This window comes from Triticum aestivum, chromosome 4A (genome assembly GCF_018294505.1).
Source record: "Triticum aestivum cultivar Chinese Spring chromosome 4A, IWGSC CS RefSeq v2.1, whole genome shotgun sequence".
NCBI classification, from domain to species: domain Eukaryota; kingdom Viridiplantae; phylum Streptophyta; class Magnoliopsida; order Poales; family Poaceae; genus Triticum; species Triticum aestivum.
Genome location: NC_057803.1, coordinates 750,856,671 through 750,876,959, shown reverse-complemented (window position 1 = coordinate 750,876,959; position 20,289 = coordinate 750,856,671). Strand labels below are relative to the sequence as shown.

The following is a 20,289-nucleotide window of genomic DNA, read 5'->3' as shown; positions in this document are numbered from 1 at the left end:
ATCGGTTGTGCAGTAGTTTCATTCAATCAGAAACCAAAAGGAATAGAAAAATGACAACTCTGCAAAATGCAGGAACTTAATACAGATAGATGATCCTGTAACTGAATGGAGGAACTAGATGTATTCAAGAGTCAGTACTATCTTTATCAGTACACATTATTTGTATGCATGTACTCAGGAGCCGATCAGTATGAGGCTACTAGCTATATCTAGACATGAATTTCACTGTTTGTATCCCAGCGTCACACAGAACACGAGTATTGCAAGTGCAGTAAAAGCAGGAAAAACATGTTCATCCTTTCCTTATTTTCGGTTGCAGGTTGTTCAAATCACTCAAGAAAAATAAACAATTGGAAAGAAAAATTAATCATGATTTTACACTCTTATAGCAAATTAATCTATGCCAAACTACGAGTAAACACATTTTCAGAACAGCTGACTGAATCTCGTAGAAAGCGTCGAAACATTATTGGAACACAAATTGCAACTGGAAATAACAGCTAGTGACTAAAACTCGGATGTTTCTGCAGGCACTTTCTCTGGAACTCATTCATGTCTTCTCTTTTTGTATCATCAGCGGAGCTCTCCCAGGAAATTCAGACTGAGAATGAGGCACAGCCAGCGCTGCATGCAAATATGAACAGAAATCTGTCATTCAAATCACGGAGCAAATCGGATAAAGAAAAAATTATACAAAGCGAGTACAAGGTAAGTAACTTACTCATATCTAGCATGCATGCATCCAACCTTTATTCAGTTGACCGACTCAGCAACCCATCACGGCGCACTGAATCTCGTAGCCCATGATTGGCCGTGTTGCAACCAAATTCCACACAGGCGGTTGCTCATCCGGGATCCATGAATGAAGCTCAACCATCTTTTCATCAGTAGAGTTGATTGGAGGCCCAATAACAATCAGCCGGTCACCACATGCTCGGAAACCCATGTCCCAGCCATTTTTCTTAGACTGTACAGGCAATTTTCCAAGAGTGATCCACTTGTTGTCCAGCTTATCATACTGCCTCAAATCATTATTCTCACTGTAATCAGCGGCATAAAGCTCATTCTTGACAACTGCAAGGAGCAGAGGAGCTCCGTGGCTTATCTCGTTGAGCCCCAGAGACATGTTGTGGATGACCCTCCATGACCGCCGGTTCAAGTCATACTCCTCACCGCATGTCAATACATTCGTCCACCTACCGGCAAGACCACCGATCACATAGAACTTGCCATCCATGAACGCGCCAGAGCATTTGGACCTAGCCCTATTCATGCTGGGAAGGAGTGTCCAAGCATGTGTCTCCGAGTCATACATCTCTGCGCAGCTCAATACATTAAGAGAAAGATCCATGCCTCCCACGACATACGCCTTTTCACCGACACTTGCTGACCCAAACGAGTACCGCGGGATGTTCACCGCATCAGCCACCCCTGTCCATGAATTGGTAAGGATGCTATATCTCAAGGCAGCCTTTCCGTCTACAAACACAAGCAGCTCGGTTCCTACAGCGACCGACTGCCAGCCCGAGATGATGGACCTCCAAAACGCTCGCATGTTGGGCACTTGGATCCAGCGCCCAGTGGACGGGTCATAAGCCTCCCACTCGTGGGAATCATGATTGCTAGAGAGGTAGAGCCAGTGCTCCGCCACCCCATTCTTGCGACGCAGGCGGTAGATGTCCCCGCTGCGAACCGCCAAATTGAAGTCGCGGTTGAGGGAGGCGATGGAGCCATAGTCCCACCTGGACAGACGGTGGAGGCAATAGATGAAGAGGTCACGACCTATCGCACCAATGGTATTGCTCCACGAGACCACATCCTGCTGCTCTCCACCCGCTACACCTGACAAAAGTTAACAATCGTTTTGCTAATTGTTTGTTTGATTTGGAGCAAGGGGATGACGGACACGTCTCTATTAGAACTCCCATTGACAGAAAAGCATACCTGGAGGATGCAGGCGCGAAGATGACTCCAGTGACCTCGATGATATCCTGCAGATTTAGACCATGAATAGTCAAATCGGGTTAAATTGAATAACTGAAGAGTTACGACAGCAACAACAATCATTTACCTTTTAGCACCACGGGAACCAGAATCCACTAATTGCACGTCCATTATAGGATTGCTCCGATGATTACTAACTACGCAGTTCCTGGAGACATACTCTAGATCAGCAGCTGCACCCCCAAATTTAGCGGAGACCTCTCTAAGGCGTGGCATATGCTCGACGCTGATTAATGCATTACCATGCCGGTATTTTTTCCACCGGTCACCCTCTGAATAAAGATCAAGTTGTTTTTCCATTTGGGGGATGGCATCGAAAACTAGCCTGAGCTTCCAGAGATTAGGCATTGCGTCCGCCTCAAATATTAGCCAAGCTATTCCACTCATGAACCTCAGCTTCAGGTACTTGAGAGCTGTGAATCCAGCAGCTGTGCCAAAGATTATCTTGATATTAGGCGACTTCTCCACATACAACGACAGAGCAGTGAGGGCAGGCAACCCCCTAAGAATATCAACATCATTTACTGATAGTTCATCAATGCAATCTTCAGAATGCATAGGTTGCCAAACTGGATCTCCCACGAATGCATTTCAGAAAATATGACGGGGCTGTGAGGTGAGACCTCAAATCTCTGGATATGGTGGTTAGGTATATCCAACGCCCACAAAACTCTTTCTTTTGAAGTGTCATCATAGCTAACCGAGGATCCGTGAGTCACCAGTTTTACAGTTTTCAGGCTTTCATGTTCATACATTAAATATTCTAGAGCATACATGTTTCTCTCCAGATGGTCAGAATCAGAAGAAGGCGGTGTAGAAATGCAAAGATCCTGCAGGTGGTTCGGCCTGCAAAGGCTCAGATCGTCATCGAAAGACCAATCCAGCAGATTTGTGTCAGGAGGAAGACTGAGGTGCAACAAGCGTGTGAGGTATATAATGTCCCATGGAACATGAGTGCCTCTTGGTGTATCCATAACATCCAGAGTTTCCAAACACTGCAGCCCTCTCATACGGTTTGGAAGTTTTATGCAGACATCACAAGCAATCTTCAGATATATAAGATGGAACAGTTCGGATATCCCAGTGAGGTCTATGGTCAGGTCTTGGTCACCATTATAATGGCCAGACAGTTGAAGGTTCAGAACACGAACAAGGTTGAACTCTCCAATGCAAGGCATACACTCTGATAATGCAAAAACTCCAAGTGAACGTACTTGTGACTTTCTGATGTTTGCTGGTGTCTTGGCATATTTTGCATCACCAAGTTGGAGGGACAGTCGACGGACCATATGAGAAAGTGCCAAATTCTTTCGATTGTAATCTACTACCACAAGGAAATTCTCTTCAGCAGACTTGTGCACAATAAAATCATGCACTATGGCATGAACTGTGCAGGACACCCCCTCATTGTTGAAGTTGATAGACACAGGTTGGATGAATCTTCTATCAACAAGTTCATCGAAATACATCCCTGCAACTTCTTCCATATTCTTCCCATCACTTGCAGCAAGAAACCCTTCAGCCACCCATTGCCTGACCAGGTCATGTTTGAAGATTATGAAGCCCTCTGGGTACATACCAAGTTGGAGCAAGCATGTCTTGAGGTAATGAGGAAGGCTGTTGTAACTGACCGTCAGAACTTTGCTCGTTCTTTCTGAAGTTGAACTCGATGACAAACAGGAGATTAAGGAATCATGTACGTGTGTCAATAAATCCATTGATAATTTTGGCTGGTTTGCTAAAAGACTAGCAATGCTGATGGTGGCTAGTGGCAAACCACCACATATTTCTACAATTTTGCTTGAAACTTGTTTCAGTTCTTCAGGACAGTCACTTTCACAGCCAAAAAGCCTGCCAAAGAATAGCTTCCTTGAGTGAGCATCATCCAAAGGATTCATCTCAAAAACTTGTTCTGGGTCAACGCAGCAACATGCTAATGCAACGTCTTCAATCTGTGTAGTTGTTATTATTCTGCTTCCTTGACTACACTTCGGGAAAAGCTGATTAATAACATCCCATGCTGCCGTATCCCATAAATCATCAACAACGATTAGGTACCTGCATGTCAAGAATGCACACATGTCACATTTATGCGTCCGGGTAACAGTAACAACAGTTAGATACACTAGGAAAGACTGAAATTTTGGTCCATACATGTCCAGGACCTATGGTATTAACCTGAAGTTAAATATTACTACCAGCATCAAGTTAGTGCTGACTTGAAGAGTAAAACTAATGTCCGGTTACTGGACAGGCATGTACTATAACGCTTGCTATCAAGCTTTTTCAGCTCACTGTAAAGCTTGTCTGAGAAACATCTTTTCAGAAACGGACTATATATCATCATGCACCTGTAGGGATTTAATCTACATGCGATTCTGGGCCATGTGGAAAATAAGCAGTACATACTATGCTATACAACTATTACATACTATTTGCATGTGGAAAATAAGTACCTCTTGGCATGTAGATAATTCCTGATATTTTCAGCAGTAATGTGAAGTTCATCAAAAGCGTCTTCGCTTGCTTGGGGATGCTTTCGCTGGATTTGTGAGAGCATGTCGCGGAAAAGCCTTTTCATATCAGGCTTTTTGGACACCCGGATGAAAGCCCGGTAATGGAATTGCCTCCCCAATTTATTATACAACACTTTGGCAAGCATTGTTTTACCAAGACATCCAGATCCGTGAATAGACACCACCCTGAACTGCCGATTCTCATCATTAGCCAGCTGGGAGTTGATAAACTTGCTCATCCGACCATCAATTACTAGGCCGGAACAAGTTTTCTCACAAGGCGGTGGCGGCATTGGCATCATAGGCCCAATGGCCGAAAATCTACTTGCCACCGAGGTGCTACAACAGTGGACCTGGTATCTGTCATACCGTCGAACCACCTCCTGGGCATAAATCCTGAATTCTGATACCTTTTCAACAATCTGCTGGTACCACTTGAGCCTCCTGGGAGCACAAATTACATCAACACGGATGATTTTGGAGATTACATGTCCTGACACATCAGGAGCTGCATATTCAATCTGTTTCTGCCACTTGAGCCTCTTGGGAATCTTAACATGAGTCATGTTGTGGTCAAATTTGTAGCCAAGAGACTGATCAGGGGGCACAAAGTTGTCAATACAATCTAGGATGTCATAAGATAACTCATGTGCCTGTTTCATCCAGCACTTGGCCGCCAGGGGAGGGTCCTCCACCTCTAACAGATCTTCAAGGTATGTGGCTATTTCTTCAAGATCATCTTTGAGGAGCTGCGACCTATCATTGACCCCCTTGCTCAGCTTGCATCCATGAGGACCTAGCATCATGTCAAGCTTCTTAAGAAGGGGTCTCATGGCGCCCAGAGAAACACTGAAACCCGCATCCATCTCTCTGCCTCTACCTCCCGCTGAAACATCTAAAAAGAAACATAGACAAGGAAGAATGATTTAGTTTACACAAGCAGATGTTGCATGTAATACAAACTAACAGAAGAAATGAGCTGCGCAACCAGATCGAGTTATGTCAGCATCAAGAAAAGGAAACGGCTCTCTAAGCAAGTTCAATCTCGGGGTTTTTCATTTCTTTTTGTAGTAGAGGGATAGGAGTTACTCCCTGCGTTCCTAAATACTTGTTTTTCTAGAGATTTCAAATGGTCACCACATACGGATGTATATAGATGTATATAGTGAATCTACACTCTAAAATATGTCTATATACATCCGTATGTGGTGACCATTTGAAATCTCTAGAGAGACAAGTATTTAGGAACGGAGGGAGTAGAAAGGAGCGAAGCGAAGTGTCACCTTGGGTTGGATAAAAAAGGACAACCTTGTCCTGCTCGTCGGCAATAACGCCGTGATCCAGCATCTTGTTGCGGGACTCGCTGCACTTTGGGCAGGGCTCGGAGCCGACCCTCTTACAGGCTTGGCAGACGAAGGCCGGGCTCGGCCTTGGGGCGGCGTCCAGGAGAGGCCGCAGCCTGCCGGCCCGGTGCAGCTGCCTAACATCCTCAGGGCCGCCGACGAGCCGGCCGCCCACGAGGAGCTGCGGGAGGGAGAAGGCGCAGCCCCGAGCCGCGAGCAACGACTTGAGCTCGCAGCGCTGCGCTTTGCTCCTGGACACGTCGCGCTCGTCCACGGCCAGGCCGTAGCCATGCAGCAGCGCGCGCAAGGCGTAGCGGCCGGCGGAGGTGCGCGCTCTGCGGCGCGACGCTGAAGCTGATGACGCCGTGTAGAGAACCACCTCCGGCTGCAGCTCCTCCTTGCCGCGCGGCCGGGACGACGAGCTGCCGCCATGGTCATACATGTCCGGTGGCCTCATCCGCAGATGAGTGTCGATGGCTAGAGTTCCGGCCAGACGAGACTAAGCGAAGTGGTGGCTTTGTTGTGTGTCTCTCACTCTTCTTCGTCTCCTTCTCGCATGCATCACACGCTATGCATCACGTGCTTGTGCCTTATCTTTATTACTGTACAAATTACGTCCTCAAACGCTATGCCTGTGGCCCTATGCGCGCTCCATTAAATTATCTTGTGTTTCTTTCCAAGCACTGGGATTAGACTCGATCAAATTATTTTGTGTTTCTTTCGAAGCACTGGGATTAGACTGGATAAGTTCTCACTGGATTCCTGATCCTACAAAGGGCCACCATTTTCCCTCTGAATTTACGTTTTTTGCATCCCGTGAGTTTTGTTCCATCACTCGAGTTCCGCCCAGACGTTTAGGGGGGAGGTAAAGTGTCCAGTTGTAGATGCTGTAAGAAAGGCCGCGACAAGACCATTCATGCTGTTTTTCACCCCTCCTAAGGTTGCCTATTAGACCAGGCCTGCTAAAGTCGCAAGGGCTTTGACTGCATTTTATTCATCTTCTTCAATCGACATTGTCCCGTGTGTGGATGGTTACGAACTTACTCCCTCCATCCAATTAATTGTCGAAGGAGTACCATTTGTTACTTTCAAACGTTCGTTTTAGGTTTTTACATTGTTTAAAAAGATTTATCAAATTAAAAAAATTTTGCAAGACACTAAGTACTCCCTCCGTCCCAAAATAAGTGTCTTGAGCTTAGTACAAATTTGTACTAGAACTAGTACAAAGTTGAGACACTTATTTTAAGATGGAGGGAGTATAATATAAGCGTTCACACCTCACATATTTTACCTTTTGCTCCTCCTGCTATTTGAGCTAGGAGTGGGGCAAGCACCTATAAGCCCTCGGAAGTGTCTGATTGCTGCTGAGCTTGCCGGCCGCTCTCATCTACCCTTAGTTCTCATCCTCCATCATTCATAGTATTGGAGCCTGATTTTATTTTATCGAATGCGAAGATTGAAAAATTGTGAAAATGTTGTATCGGTACTACCTCCGTCCTGATTTATCAGCCCCTCGTATTTAGTTTCATATTTTCACCATGATTTTAACTAATAAAATATAAACTATGCATAAGAAAAAAATAATTCAAAACTATGTTCGAATATGAATCCAATGTTATAACATTTTGTGACATGCTTTAAAATTTTGTTAGTAAAATCTATGGCCATAATTTGACAAAAATTACGAAAGAGGCCAATAAACCAGAAAGAAGGTAGCAGGTGTACATGTACTGTGAAAGACTTGTGAATTCATAGTCCATTCAAGAGACATTGTGTTTCCATTCAATGCACAGTGAAGTAAACTAAATGCACCGCCAGCTGCTTGGATCAATGAGTTGACGAGGTGTGAAAGATCCACGAGTTGATTAGTCCATCTAACGTAACATTGTGTATCTTGATTTGGCAGTCTGACACATTGTGCATATCGATACGGTGCCAAACTCTGCTTACCAGCTTAAACTAATACAATGTGAGCTGCTTTGGATCGACGAGCTAGGCGCAGAAACCGGCGCCAACTTTAACCATGAAGTCAGAGGGCGGCTTGTGGAGCACAATAGTTTGTATTTCCCCAAAATCAATGCAATTTCTCTCTCCGTAACCGTGAACTACGGAGGCATCTTGTGAAGTTACATGGAGATTGAGGAAACTTGCACTGCTTTCAAGTAGGTTAGTGCACCTCGGCGTAGGCTACACCAACATGTTAGCGAGGACCCCGTAGGACAAGGTCAGGCGACTACCCTACCTTGATTCTTTTGCAAAAATAAATCACACAAGCATGCATCATTGCATCTCTACTTTCGAAATTCTAGAACACTGCAAGTTTTCAACTTTCAAAAGTTCAACGCTAACGTTGTGTGTTTCGAGCCAATGCAAAGTGGAATTAAACTAGTGCACCAGTAGCTGATTGGATTAATGAGCTCATCAGCTAGGCGTGAAAGATTGGTGAGTTGATTAGTACAACTAATGCAACACTGTCTGCCTTGAATTGGCCAGCACTAAACTAATACAGTGCTTGGATGGACCAACTTTTTTTGGACGTCGCATGGATCGGCGAGCTAGGGGGAGTTTAACAACTAGCAGAGCAGGTGGCAAGGTACCAGAGAGTCAAAATCCAAAAAGTTGGGAAAATGTAGTTTTGGTAGGTGTACTGTGAAAGAGTTATGAGTTCGCTACTCCAATCAACGTTAATACAGTCTAGTTTCGACTCCATGCAAAGTTGAAGTAAACCCATGAACCACTAGCTGCCAGGATTGATGAGCCGACATGCAAGGCGTGGAAGACTCATGAGCTGACTAGTCAATCTATTGTAACACTGTCGTCTGTCTACAGTTGGCAGTCTGGCAAGCAGTTCAGATCGATGCCGTAGCAAGCTCTGCGTGCCAGCAAACTACTACAATGTCAGCTGCTTGGATCGGCGAGTTAGGCGGAGAAGCGGGAGCTAAGTTTAACAATTTGCAGAGCGGGTGTCGCGGCAGCAGTGGATAAACAATATAATCTCTGTCTGCTTAACCGTGAACTGCGGAGGCATCTTGTGAAGTTACATGGAGATTGAGGAAGCTTGCAGTGCTTTAATAGAAGTTAGTACTACACCCCAACGCAATACTCTATTCTAAGCAGCGTCTTGTGAATCCCGACTCAGTACCAGCAGCATCCGATGTTATTTTGGCACCTCCCAAGGTCGCATCTCAACCTTGGCTAACTGGCAGCTAGAACATTTTGTATCTACGGTAAACAGGACAAGGAAAAACTCCACATCTCCATAAACTATGTTACATAAATCTCTCAGAATATTCGATGTATATTGACTTCCCCGTCGAGTGTTTTCTTTATCTCTACTCCAACCCAATGGATGAAGAAACAACCATTACAACGCATGAGAGTAATTTGTCTCTACGCTCTCTCTTGATGCAAGAAATGTTGTGATCCATTGCTGTAGCTAGTGCTCCTCTCATAGGTATCTTTAACTAATGGAATGGCCGTGAATAAATATGTCAATTGTTACTTTCTAGCTGAAGGAATTGTATTTTGTCGTTCTTTTTACTATTGATTGATGTTTTTTTTCTTCCTAAAAGACTTAAAAATCAAATATGCAGAGTAGTCTCGGAAACTAACTTGATAGAATTACTTTTTAGATACATTACAAATTACAACAAATATATTATAACATGTCAGATCGAGGGAAGAAGAAAAATAAAGGAGATGAAGACGAGGGGACATGAAAGACTTGGATAAACAAAATAGTAATATGTTCCATATTCTTATATGTAATCCTATAATGATCTCGCATAAATCAACTAAGAATTTGAAAAAACATCATGTTACTATCCTAACAAATACTTCCCCGGTCTAGAATTACTTGTCACAGAAATGTATAAAAATGAATGTATCTAGAATAAAAATACGTCTAGATACATCCATTTTCCCGACAAGTAATTCCTCATGGAAGGAGTATGCGCCAACGGGTATTTGTCTATGTTTTTCACAAATTTCTTTCAAACTGACTGCCTCTTCACTTTTAGAAGAAGTGATCACTTGTCCCGAGTTCAAACCCAGAAGTGGTGGCGTGGTGCTCGGCAAGGATTGGAGGTTGATCATGATCCGTATGGTGACCCGACTTTAGTCAGTGATTGGCGGATCAAGCGGTCGGTGCTGGTCGGCGGTCTCCGCTACTTTGATGGTGGGCATCTTCGACTCTGAGCTGCCTCAGTGGTTGTTCTAGGTGGTCGCCGTTGTGAGATGATGTGCGGATGAGGTGGTGCTAGGAGCTTGGGGTGAAAACCCTGTCTCGATTGTGGTCGTGACGAGCGATGGCAGTGGCCGTCGTTTACCTTCTTGGAGGCATCGAAGTATTGCTGCTGCACCCCTCGCGTGCGGATCGCAGCAGTTTCTCTCTACGTAACCGTTAACTACGGATTCTGATGTAAAGAAAAGGTACATGGAGATTGAGGAAGCTTGCACTGCTTTAAAGTAGGTTAGTGCATCCCGACGTAGGTTAACACCAAATGTTATTGGACACGTCTCGCTCGTCCACGTCCACGCCGTAGCCGAGTAGCATATGACTATGAGTGTCCGTGGCTAGAGTTCCGGCAAGAAGAGACTAGGCGAAGTGTTGCCTTTGCTGTGTCTCTCTCAGTCTTCTTCGTGTCTTTCTCATACGCATCGCACGCTGTGCATCACGTGCTTGAGCCTCTTCTGTCGTGCCTGCTGCCTTATCTATATCAAGTGACCTCGATTAACTTAGTTGGAAACACTGGAATTGGATTGGAGAAGAGATCTCATTGGATTCTTGATCTACAAAAGCCCACCACCTTTTCCTTGTCCATATACTTATATGACTGGTTTCCTTTTGTGGGATGTACTAGCTGATCGTATCATGGCTTACCTACATGATTGCTGATCAACTGGTAGGAGTATTATATACTTTTGATTGATTGATAGGAAGGAGGCGTACTTCGTTTCTGATATCTTAGAGAATCCAATATACATCAGTACAGTTCTGAAGATGGACCGGTGGCAGTTGGCGGCGGCGGCCTCTGAGAGCACGCCGGACCAGTGTGTGCCCCGGACCCGGCAAGTGGCTAGGTTGGGGTCTCAGGTCTTAGATGTTAGGCTTGGCTGCGATGTCTGTTTGGTATTAGGCCCAGGCTATCTGGGCCCCTTCATCAACTGGATAGGTGTAGCGACATTTGTTGCTTAGACGGCGGCTTTAGTCTTACTGTTGTATGACTTTGTAACGTCTTATGAGAATAATTAATAAAGTGGTCGTATGCATCGCCCAGATGCAAAGGCCGGGGGTCCTCCTCCTTTTCTAAAAAAAAACATGTACTCTCGCATTAAAAAAAAATAAAGATACATGTACTCTTCTTCGACTATTAGTATCGGGAAGAGTCTCTGAAACGTAGGCACGCTCACCCGCCCAAGGCGTTCTGTGGCATGCGACAAATGGCACAGAGCGCACCCATAGGCCTTGAGCGGGTGAGCTCAACCGCCCAAGGCGTTCAGTGGGTATCAAATCTCTCAACCCACCATGTGCCTTGTGACATGAAAGTGTGAAAAATCACGAGGGACCACCACGTGACAAACACACTCTCTCACTCTCTCGGATGTTAAGTTGATCTTTCTGAATGATGCTTAAGTTCTGAAATTTAAAAAAAAATCAAGCTTTTGAAATTCCCACAAGTTATATTTCAAAATTTTGAAATCCCCTAAAGTTCAAAAGATCGAATGCTCAAACAATCAAAACGGTTGCATGCTAGATGCCGCGGGGCCTTTTTCCCTTCGTGGGCATGGAATTGCAGCAAGTGGGTGACTCGAAGCCAGAGATGCACGGCCAGCAGTCGGGCACGTTCACACAGTCCGACACATACACCTAGCCGGGCACGTGCACCTTGCAGCCGAACCTGTACACCTTGCAGCCGAGCACGTATACCCACCAGCCAGAGTAGGACAAAGTCGTTCGTCCATCGATGGTACACCATCCAAGAAGCCATGACCTGGGCAGGCGTTTAACTTACTATTGCTATGCATTTGAAATTCAAATTGACCCGACGTTTAGGGGATGCGGTTGGATCGCCAGCTTCCGCATTGATGTCGGCGGATTGATCCAGACAAGTCCATGAACAAATAGAGTGCCTGTTTTGGATGGTCAGAGTTGGAGATGCCCTAATATCTACGGAAAATAAAAGAAGAAGTGCCGCTAAAATAAAAAGATTTGACCTCTGGCAGCCAAACTTTCCCAAATAGACCATGTATACTCCTACAAGAGAAAACAAAGCAGAGATCTATATTATTTTAGTAGACTACTAGAGAGAAGAGTAACCATGGTGCTCTGCTTCGGTCTCCGTCTCAGTTCGTCACCTGAGCAGAGAAGTCGAGAGAGCAGGGACCACGAAACGACGCGCGAGATGAGGATGGATGGTCCTACCGGCAGGAGGTTGCCCGCCTGCCCCGGCGTCCGCGTCTTGTCTTAGGGGGCAGAGGTCGAGTCATGGCGGCTTGATTTGTAAGTGCTCTGTTCTGTACCTCGCTAGGGTTTCTGACGCTTTCTGTATCTGGCCGCCGTGTATGAAGGGGAGGGCCAAAAATTAGGGCAGCAGCCGTGTTGAGGAGCAAACCGAATGATTGGGAGGAGATTTGGGGGATAACTAGTGCTTTACCAAAAAAGGATAACTAGTGCTTTCTGTCAGCGAACATCCTGTAAGTTTGTGTTTTCACCTCTAACTGAAACAATCCTTTCTACTATACGTACTTGGGGAAGAAACCCCCATCCCAAATTCACACGTATAATCCCCCATCATATAGAACCAAACAAAGGATTGGGGAGTAAAATGCAACATCCTGCATTTATTTTCAATTTGATAACACAATTTGTAGTCTATGGCCCGCCCAACCTTTTTGTGGTAGCTCCGCCACTATTAGAATCCACCTTTAGCGCACCAGAAATTTTAAGCACAATGTCCAAGAGCTCCACAAGACTGACCAGTGAGTAGTTTACCTCAGACCTACAGGTCCATTGATAGTAGCTAGATGGTTTCTTCTCTCTCTCTTTGATTCTTACTACCATGTTCTCCTCGATGTTCTTGGAGATCTATCCGATGTAATATTCTTTTGCGGTGTTTTTGTCGAGATCCGATGAATTGTTGATTTATGATCAGATTATTTATGAATATTATTTGAATCTTCTCTGAATTCTTATGCATGATTTGATATCTTTGTATTTTTCTTCGAATTATCGGCAGGGCCGGCCCTGAGGGGGGGCAGGGGGGGCGGCCGCCCCGGGCCCCCAAAATACAGGGGCCCCCTCCCAGGGTATTCATGCTGTAAATAGATAAGTGGCCCATAAGGACTTCTACCTTCTCTCAAAAGGGGTAACCCAGCGTACGCTATTCTAAGAAAGAAAAGGCCCAGCGTACGCATGCAGTTAGCGTTAGCGATGGGGTACTCACGTATTTCCTTTGATTTGCCTAAAAAGACTGCAGTTTTCCTTTGATCGTGAGACATTCGTTAAAAAACGCTCGTGAGATCTCTAATTACATACTCTCTTTTCCCCTGATCCAGAACTCCCAATTCCCATCTCATGCGGCAGCGGAGGCGCAGGGGTGCAGCACGCACAACATCGTCGAGCGCCTCACTCTCCATTCTTCACGCACGCATACACGTACATCGCGTCATCGCCAAGTTTCATCGCCACGAGATCTCGACTAATTCATGATATTAGGTATATATCAAATAATCATTCCCTATTTCCTATTCCCTAATCCTTTAAATGTTGCTATTTGCTAATTAAGTAATTTACCTTCAATTAACACTATGCAGCCTCTGATACAATTTTTGTATTTTCAGCATTGTGTTATCATGTCGTCCAAAAAGTACTCATTTGGTAGCAATAAAACAAAAAGGAAACAACCCGAGGTCTTTTTCGTGGAATCACATAGAGGAGCTATTGCCAAAATAAATAAATTCAAGAGTATACTAGTGCTTTGATGAACCAAGATGATGAATTGCCGATACTCAAGGTGTTTGAAGATATATTCGGATTTTTATTGAGAGCCGGCACACTGAAGCCATTCAATGATCTTGAACTTCAAGAGTGTTACACAAAAATTGCATAAACTTTGTCTCTCAATGGTTCATCTGATGTTGAGGTATATGATTTTATTTTGCAAATAATGGTTATAAAATTCACTTTGCCAGATGGCGTAATGTCTGATATGAAGATTTTTGAGCTTGTGATAGAGTTTGATTATTATCCTAATGTTTCCATTGCTTATCACATCTTAGTTACTGCACATATGACTATCGCATCAGCTTGAATAAGCTTTTCAAAGTTGAATTATTGAAGAACTATTTGAGTTCAGTAATGACACAAGAGAGATTGAATGATTTGGCAACGATATGCATAGAGAAGAAATTATTGGATGAGCCTAACATTGATCATAAATGAATTTATACCAAGGAACAAGATTTCTTTTGAAGGTAACACATATAAATCATTGATATTAATACTGCATTTGGACGTATTTACGTGTTTATTGAATACATTTCGAGTATTATATAAAGTTTATGTTAAGGGCCCGAGTTTTTAGTTTCGCCCCGGGCCCCCGAAATTTCAGGACCGGCCCTGATTATCGGTTTGGTTTGGCCAACTATATTGGTTCTTCTTGCAATGGGAGAGGTGCTTAGTTTTGGCTCCAATCTTGCGATGTCCTCACCTAGTGACAAAATAGGGGTAGCGAGGCACGTATTTGTATTTTTGCCATCAAGGGTAAAAAAGATGGGGTTTTCATCATATTGCTTAAGTTTAGCCCTCTACATCATGTCATCTTACTTAAGGCGTTTATAGTAGTAGATGAAGAATCGTTTCGGTTTACTTGACACGGACGTGATGTCTATATGCATAATCATTGCCCTGGATATCGTCATAACTTTGCGCTTTTCTATCAATTGCTCGACGGTAATTTGTTCACCCACCGTATTATTTGCCTTCAAGAGAGAAGCCTCTAGTGAAACCTATGGCCCCCGGGTCTATTTTCCATCATATATTTTCAGATCTATAAACCAAAAAGCCCAAAAATACCTTCCTGCAATTTATTTACTTTTATTTTGTTTTACGTTTTAGTAATCTTTTATATCTATCTCTATCAGATCTCATCCTTGCAAGTGACCGTGAAGGATTGACAACCCTTTTATCGCGTGGGTTGCAAGTGTTTGATTGTTTGTGCATGTGCATAGATTCGGGACTTGCTTGTTCTACTACTAGATTTGATACCTTGGTTCTTAACTGAGGTAAATACTTATCTCTACTTTGCTTCATCACCCTTTGCTCTTCAAGGGAAAAACCAACGCAAGCTCAAGAAGTAGCAGACACTTGATAGGAATGGCTCAATAGATTGATCGAAAAAGATAACTTTGAGGTGGTTTCGTACCCCGCAACAATTCCATCGTATTCTCCACTAGATAAGAACTTTAGAGTGATTCTTTGTTGCATGTTGATGGATTGTTATATGATTCAATTACGTTAGCACTATTGAGATATTGCACTAGTGAAAGTATGAACCCTGGGCCTTGTTTTTAAGCATTGCAATATCGTTTGTGCTCCATTTTATCACTTCCTACCTTGCTGTTTTATGTTTTTAGATTACAAAAACCTATATTATCCATACTACACTTGTATCACCATCTCTTCGTCGAACTAGTGCACTTATACAATTTTCCATTGTATTGTGTGTGTTGGGGACACAAGAGATTTCTTGTATTTGGTCGCAGGATTGTTTGAGAGAGACAATCTTCATCCTACGCCTCCCGCATTACAAAACTCTGTGCTTGGAGGCATAATACAAGTCTATAAGAATAAGGTGTGTAGTAGACATCCGAGCCCACTGGGAACACATGTGCAAGGTCATTCAACTTCACCGCTCTGTACCTCATCTCAAACTCGCTGATCAGAACCATCCACTTTATAATTAGGTCTGTGCAAATAGTTTATTTGAAAAAAAAATTGGATTTCAAGAGATCATGTAATTAACAGACAGATACACATGCATCTGGCTTTCCTTGCACTTCATCAATAGGTTAGTCCAAATTAAAGTCAAATCATTATATGAATTGAGAACAAAATGGTATGAAAACTTTGAATTCAATTTCTCATATATATGCATCCTACTACCGGGTGTAGCTACACCCATTTCTCATATACTACTATGTGGTAGTATATATACTACTTTTTCATTTTTAGTAATTGGAGGCACCATAATAAGCTCCACGTTAATCCGCATCATCAAAATTAATTTAGCCATTGATTATAAATTTGATGGTCAAGATCTAATAAAAAGACGCTGCCTCAATAACAAAAGAGAAAACGCGTACGTACATGAATAGGACTAAGCCCATACGTACAAAAAAGTTGTCAACGCCCACATCTAAGTTAGTTGCAAAGAAAAGAAAAAACACATGTCTAGGCTCTGTAAAAAAAATGTTTCTTTCCTTTAAATTTGGTGGTCAAGATATATTAGAACGTGCTAGGATTCAGCTCACACGTACAAAAGAAAAAGCCCACCTCTACGTTCTGAAAAAAATAAAAACAGCATGCCTTCTTTCCTTCAAAACACACACAGATTGGTGTTCAAATAATACGAAGATAAAGCTTCAAAAAAAATATGAAGATAATAAGTCTGGAATCCCCTAAAAAAATTAATAAGTCTTGAAGCACCATGTCAAAAAGGAGTCCAAATCTCAGTTTTGAAAAAGCAAAATCCACGCACGTACATAAAAATAGACCTGAAACCTCACGTCAAAAAAATAGTCAAAAATAAATTATTTTTACATTTAACGTCCTTTCTCTCTAACGCTAAAATCTCTTGAGTGTGTTGAGGATGGGAGATATTCTAGGGAGTTAACAGCCCATACGTACAAAAAAAAGGTCCACGGCGACCATGTCTAAGGTAGCTGCAAAGAAAAAACACCCACGTCTTTGTACTGAATAAACAAAAAAAAAACTTGACTTCTTTCCTTTAAATTTGATAGTCAAGGTCATTTAGAAGATGCTACCTCATGAACAAAAGTAACCCCAACATCTCCCTGGCGTGTTCTCTTTCTTTCCTTTAAACACTAATATAATTGTTGTTGTGCATGCACCTTTAATAACAAAATCATCTTTAATAATCTGAGAATGTCGTGTTGGCATACGTTCATTACCTTCAGTTAAATCAATAGAGCACTTTGTTTATCAGAAAAACATCCTAGAGATTTGTATACCTATTTGTTATTCTGTTGCATAGCTGTCATATAATAAATGTGAGATCTTTTTCCTATATTATGAATTTTTAAAATAATAATTGCCCATTAATATCAATCCAAAAATTATAAGTGCCAATTTCAGCCGTGTGTGCATATGTTTTTTTAGGTTTTTTTTAGGTTAAGGCAGTTACGTATGATTACCATTCCTTGGTTTAAATTTGAGAATGTATAATCTAACTTTTATTTTTATTCTGCTATTTTGTTCGTTTCATTGATTTTTTAAAATATGTCTCAAGTTGTCTCCTTTTCGTTTATTTGTTTCCATCATTTTTGGCAATACAATTCTGAGAAACAATTGGTGATAGACATGCGAATTGTTTTCTTATATGTGTCAAAAAAATCAGTTATCAAGTGGTTGCAAAATAGTTATGTTGAGTGTGTATCATTGCATACTTTTTTTCGGTTATGTTTTCATTGACAGTAGGCACATTATAATCAATGATGCCCACTCTATATGCATGATCCTATAGAAATCTAACTATGATTAAATTATATCCTTTTTGGAGAACTAGACATCTTTACGATTTTGCCTTAATTACTAACATAATATCCATAGAAGCATACAATTATAACATATGTACCATCATGGAGTATGTATAGTGCCTTCATGTGGAGTAGTTCCTAGCCCGTGCAGGCGCATGGGTTGACGACTAGTATATATTTACTAATTGGCTGCATCATACGAGCTTCCACATTAATCCACATCATTAAAAATATCTTGACCGTCTGGTCTATATAATTGATCTATCTTAGCTCTACGATTAATGTTACTGTTGTACGGAAAATAAAACACCCAAACAGGTCCAAGCTGCACATAAACCTTTTTTTTTGCGGGTAAGCTACACGTAAACCTGAGCTACCACCTTGAGCTGCTGCTGCTCTAGATCCTCCACTTCTTCAGTTACCAGTGAGTTGATAAATTCATTAATCCAACCATCGATTATGATGTGCACAGCTTCTTCATCATACAGTGTTGGAATTGGAAGCGTAGGCACAAGCCTACGCTTCAATGTGCTGCAAGAATGAAGACTGTATCTTTGGTGCCGTTCAATCGCCACCTGGACATACATCCTGAATTCTGATAGCGTTTCCGCAATACTAACAAGCTGAGTCTTGGGAGTCTTGGCATGACCGTAGAATTTGAGGCAGAGTTTGAATTTGAGGCCGGACCAGGTGGTCTTGATGTTGTTGGGAACAAGGGAGGGATGCTCAAGCCGCACAAATATTAAGCTGTCAATGTAATCCTCCATGTCATAAGACAGATTACGCACCTCATTCATCCAGCAATTTGCTGCCAGGGGAGGGTCCTCCACCTCTGACAGCTGATCAAGCTAGGAGCCCATCTTTTCAACGTCATCTTTGAGGCGGCGCATCCCGTCCTTGAACCTCTTGACCCTCCTGGAGTTGGACCATCCTTGTGAAAGAGGAGCTTGCATAAGCATATCCAGCTTCACAACAAGGGGTCTCATGGAGCATCCTTGTGAAGGAGGGGCCCCAATCTCTTTTCCTCGGATCAAAACATCTAAACATACAAAAACAAAGCTATAATTCATTAACAAATAATGCATGTTACTGTCAAAATTATAAAATAATGAGCCATGGCCACGAAGCAGCATTGCCAATCCTTACATCAAGTAAAGATCCCATAGAAGAAGGGGGGAGATTAAAGCTGTGTCCTCATTTTTCATGAAATTGGTTGCGGAAATCCATAGTTTGCAGGGGTGAATTGTAAGCAATTAAATAGTACATCCTTTCTAGCTGTAAGCAGTCATTAGCAAGTCAAGTGAGATGAGCTCCTGATCTCGGGCTCACCTCTGGTAGAAGGACCTGGATCGGAGAAGACGCTGCTGTGCACTTGAGGAGATTCCTCAGCCTCCTCCTCCTCATCCTCATCCTTAGGTGGAGATCATACCTTTTGCTCAAGGAGAGGTACAATCTGCACCTCCTCCATCAACTCTCGCAGCATCAATCAATCAGGAACCCCTAGCACTCTCTTCTCACCGCTAGCTCTTTGATTGGTAGTATCCTGTTGATCCCTCTTCCAAAGGCAACCTGCATCAGATCAGGGCATGAGAGAGGCAGCCAGACAAAGTCTTGGGGAATGCAATTAATTAACGCAAATAGATGCTAGACTAAAAAAATAAAGAGATTCTCGGTGGAGTAGACTGCACTGCACGAGGATAATTAATAATGTAATCCACAGGGCTTCTTAGGAGGCGCGTCTTTCTTGCAGTATTGATCTATGTGCGCTTCGTCAGGTTTCATCTCCTGGCCTGGCCTTGATCCGGCCATTACTGCTAACTAGTTGTTACGGTCATAGCTCAAATTATTGGAGACACTGTATGTAAGAAAACCAAGATAAGAGATTTTGTCCAAACAACTCATGGAGCCGCCATGTTTAATTCATCTGTTTGTAAAGTTCAAGTTCCAACAAAATGAAGGAAGCCGGAGAATGCGAAGGCTACAGAATTGCCTGATAAAAGTTAATTGGAAATGCTAGGCAGATTTGTTGGACAACATGAGCCAAAGTTGCACACAGATAATGGAGCATGTGAAGCACCTGACAATGGTGAAAATATGGTGCGAATCAACCACCGATTATAGTTGCAATTCGAGTCATATCTCAAAATCCATCTAGGATTTGATCAATAGAGGCACTGATCCAAACAAAGTTCTTTCAGTCTCGCTGAACATCAGTGATGAATAGTCTCGAGACTTGCTGAATTTCCTCCAAGATAAGCATAACTCCTACTACCTTATGTCACTCAAGCCACAAGCGAACAAATGCAGCCAGATGCCTCGGTTCATTATCATGTTGTGTGGTCTCACTAAATTGTGCTTGTCGTTCGTGGTGATAACCAGAGCGGTGACATCCTTGCTGCCATTAGCAAAGTGCACGAGCTCTGAGTACCTGAAGCTGATCGCAACTCAACTGGACAGGCTCATCATCAGACTTGATAAATTCAGATGCCTGTTACGCCTATGTGTCCTGGTGGAAGTCATAACTGAGCTGGAAATCCGAGAGGGATCTCTGTCGCGCATCGAGTCACTCCAGATCCTACGCAAGGATCTAAATGACTTCAGTGGCAAAAAGATCTAGTCCCTGGCATGTCTTAAAGAGGTCGGCATCC

At 42.9% G+C, this 20,289-nt stretch overlaps 1 pseudogene; it reads right to left on the bottom strand.

Annotated features, from left to right (window-relative positions):
* Positions 1–321: 321 nt before the first annotated feature.
* Positions 322–6,402, bottom strand: LOC123088628 (disease resistance protein RGA5-like; annotated as a pseudogene).
* Between the last annotated feature and the right edge of the window lie 13,887 nt (positions 6,403–20,289).